The sequence below is a fragment of the Pristiophorus japonicus genome, unplaced genomic scaffold, assembly GCF_044704955.1.
Source record: "Pristiophorus japonicus isolate sPriJap1 unplaced genomic scaffold, sPriJap1.hap1 HAP1_SCAFFOLD_244, whole genome shotgun sequence".
Classification (NCBI taxonomy): Eukaryota; Metazoa; Chordata; class Chondrichthyes; family Pristiophoridae; genus Pristiophorus; species Pristiophorus japonicus.
Window position 1 is genome coordinate 90488 of NW_027252166.1, and position 3853 is coordinate 94340.

The window sequence follows — 3853 nt, forward strand, 5'->3', positions numbered from 1 at the left end:
ATAATGTTAGATTTCGATCATCCCTGAAGGCAATTGTGCAGTGGGGCTCAGGACCACGCGGCGCAGAGACTGTTATTGAAGCCACAGGTGATAGACAGGCAGGAAGGATGGATGGAGGGAGGGACGGAAAACCAGCCCAGTCTGAAACACACAAACAAACTAAAATTGCTTAACCTCCAAAGGCAGGTTATGAAATTTGAAATTGGAAATCCGGGACAGACAGCACATCCCTTTTAAATAGACACAGAATGATGAGGGTCTGATAGCACACTATATGAAAGAGACAGAGAATGATCTCGGACAGACAGCAAATCCCCTTAAAAGGGACACGGAAATAGAATGAATAAAAACAGATAAATATGTAAAACTCGGCAGGTCGTGCAGATTTTGTGGAGGAAGAATCCGGTTTCACGTTCTGTCGGATAATCATTCCGATATTTTAGGAAAAAGTTAAAGATTACAGATGTTTTCAACAAAAATAGCGCCTGGAAAAAATACGCAGCGAGAAAGGTCAAGTGGGAACGTCTGTGATACAGCGGAACGCAGGAGTGATTAAATAATACATGGCACAATGGAGAAAGGCAAAGTGGGTGGTAATCGGGCAATAACGTAACAAAGGATGGTCCAGAGGATGTGTTTGTGGGAATAGCAGAACCATTGCCAGACAATGGTAGCGGTGCTTATCATCCGATACGTTGAAACTAATGTTGAGGCCAGAAGACGAGAAAATGCCTACAATATAGGGTATCGCCGCCTTTGAATCAGACCAGGCAGCTTTGCCAGCCCGGATTGATTTCCTGTCCGCTTTGAATTCGGCAGCCAAGGGACGAATTCAAAAGGCAGCTTCTCTCATCTTTTCAGCTCTAGAGAAACAGGACGCAATCATATTCAGGGCAGAGGTGGAGATTGACGCTGAATGTCTGCTTATCCCAATTGAGGTGAACTTATTCGTACAGACAGGAAGATATACTGATCAAGTATCGGCCGGAACCAAACAAGGCTTTCGGTTATCCAACGAGTCACAGAGCCGAGTACCTCTGAGATGTTTTAACTTTACTGAGTTTGGCGGGTTTCACTTTGCTCTGGGATTTAGATGCTAAGGGAACATCGGCGTAAAATCACACGTTGTAACGTGAAATACGTCTGTTTTCTCATATGTCGAGCGGCTGTTCGTAGCGGAACTTTGAGTAAAACATGGCGGTACTCGTCCGGGATTTGGCCCGTGACCTCTCGCATTTCAAATGTGATCATTCCGAAGGGAGAATCATAACCGTGGACCAACGAGCCGCCAAAAGTGAAAAGTGCAGCTCTCAGTTTCTGACGGTGGTGAGAAATAATATTATGGCCCATCGTGCATGTGCTGTCTCTCAGATACCTATCCAATTAGTGCCCCTCGCCATTGTACTGCAACTGTTCTCCTTTTGACGAATATATTATTAATTTGAGACATGACATGAGGAAAGTACAGCTTCCCTGTCAGTCAAAGGGGAATTTGGCGATGAGATTAAATGTGAATGTCAAAAAGTCGTTAAGCTGCAAGCCAACGACGACGAGAATGGGATTCGAACCCATGCGTGCAGAGCACAATAGATTAGCAGTCCATCGCCTTAACCTCTCGGCCACCTCGTCTCTGCTAGACGACATCGTCAGCCATTCAATCTCCTGCTTTTTGTATCCAAACAGAAATAATGTGCAAGAAAGTCCACTTCACAGCTTGCTCTGCGCTTGCATGCAGATCGACAATGATGAAAACTTGCCATGAGATTCTTGAAGCAAACAACCTTCCTTCACTTCAGGTGAGTGACTGGAAGAGATGGTTGGTTTCTCGGCAGAATCACAACAAAGAATATAAAATTTCACGTAGCGAGCGAAGTTGACCACGAACCTGCAATCTTCTGATAACTTTGCGGTTGTTATCGAAGTCAGACGCCTTATCCATTAGGCCACGCGGCCGCTGCCAGCAACATGCATTGTGTTGTTGTGTATATTGCGAGCAAATTCGGGGCAACTGCAATGTCAAGGAGTGGATTTAGGAAAAGATGAGCATATTTCGAGTGAATGAACAGATGCACTCCGATCTGGGTGTGCACCGGCGCAGGCAACCCCAATGTACATTGGAACACTATAGTTTAACAATTCGCTCATTGCAGCTGAAATCATACTCCTTCTCAAACAATACAGGATAACCCGGGTTTATGAGAAAATCCGTTTTAAAGGGAAAGATTATGAACCGGAACTGACAACCAGCCCATTTAAACAGACACAGAATGATCCGGGATTGCAAGGACATCCCTTTTACCCAGATGCAGAATGACCTTTGACTGACAGCAGTTCCCTTTTAAAAGAATAAAGTGAAATTTCGATCATCCCTGAAGGCAATTGTGCAGTGGGGCTCAGGACCACGCGGCGCAGAGACTGTTATTGAAGCCACAGGTGATTGACAAGGAGGGAGGGACGTGAAACCAGCCCAGTCTGAAACACACAAACAAATTAAAATTCCTTAACCTCCAAAGGCAGGTTTTGAAATTTGAAATTGGAAATCCGGGAGAGACGGCACATCCCTTTTCAACAGACACAGAATGATGATGGTCTGGTAGCACACTATTTTACAGAGACAGAGAATGATCTCGGACAGACAGCAAATACACTTAAAAGGGACACGGAAATAGAATGAATAAAAACAGATAAATATGTAAAACTCGGCATGTCGTTCAGATTTTGTGGAGGAAGAATCCGCTTTCACGTTCTGTCGGATAATCATTCCGATATTTTAGGAAAAAGTTAAAGATTACAAATATTTTCAACAAGAATAGAGCCTGGAAAAAACACGCAGCAAGAAAGGTCAAATGGGAACGTCTGTGATACAGCGGAACGCAGGAGTGATTAAATAATACATGGCACAATGGAGAAAGGCAAAGTGGGTGGTAATCGGGCAATAACGTAACAAAGGATCGTCCAGAGGATGTGTTAGTGGGAATAGCAGAACCATTACCAGACAATGGTAGCGGTGCTTATCATCCGATACGTTGAAACTAATGTTGAGGCCAGAAGACGAGAAAATGCTTACAATATAGGGTATCACCGCCTTTGAATCAGACCAGGCAGCTTTGCCAGCCCGGATTGATTTCCTGTCCGCTTTGAATTCGGCAGCCAAGGGACGAATTCAAAAGGCAGCTTCTCTCATCTTTTCACCTCCAGAGAAACAGGACGCACTCATATTCAGGGCAGAGGTGGAGATTGACGCTGAATGTCTGCTTATCCCAATTGAGGTGAACTTATTCGTACAGACAGGAAGATATACTGATCAAGTATCGGCCGGAACCAAACAAGGCTTTCGGTTATCCAACGAGTCACAGAGCCGAGTACCTCTGAGATGTTTTAACTTTGCTCTGGGATTTAGATGCTAAGGGAACATCGACGTAAAATCACACGTTGTAACGTGAAATACGTCTGTTTTCTCATATGTCGAGCGGCTGCTCGTAGCGGAACTTTGAGTAAAACATGGCGGGGCTCGTCCGGGATTTGGCCCGTGACCTCTCGCATTTCAAATGTGATCATTCCGAAGGGAGAATCATAACCGTGGACCAACGAGCCGCCAAAAGTGAAAAGTGCAGCTCTCAGTTTCTGACGGTGGTGAGAAATAATATTATGGCCCATCGTGCATGTGCTGTCTCTCAGATACCTATCTAATTAGTGCCCTCGCCATTGTACTGCAACTGTTCTCCTTTTGACGAATATATTATTAATTTGAGACATGACATGAGGAAAGTACAGCTTCCCTGTCAGTCAAAGGGGAATTTGGCGATGAGATTAAATGTGAACGTCAAAAAGTCGTTAAGCTGCAAGCCAACGA

At 44.6% G+C, this 3853-nt stretch overlaps 1 non-coding gene across 1 annotated transcript; it reads right to left on the minus strand.

The window, feature by feature from the left end:
- Nucleotides 1-1547: 1547 nt before the first annotated feature.
- Nucleotides 1548-1629, minus strand: trnas-gcu (transfer RNA serine (anticodon GCU)). Its single transcript has one exon. It is a non-coding gene; the product is annotated as a tRNA-Ser (tRNA).
- Nucleotides 1630-3853: the final 2224 nt, after the last annotated feature.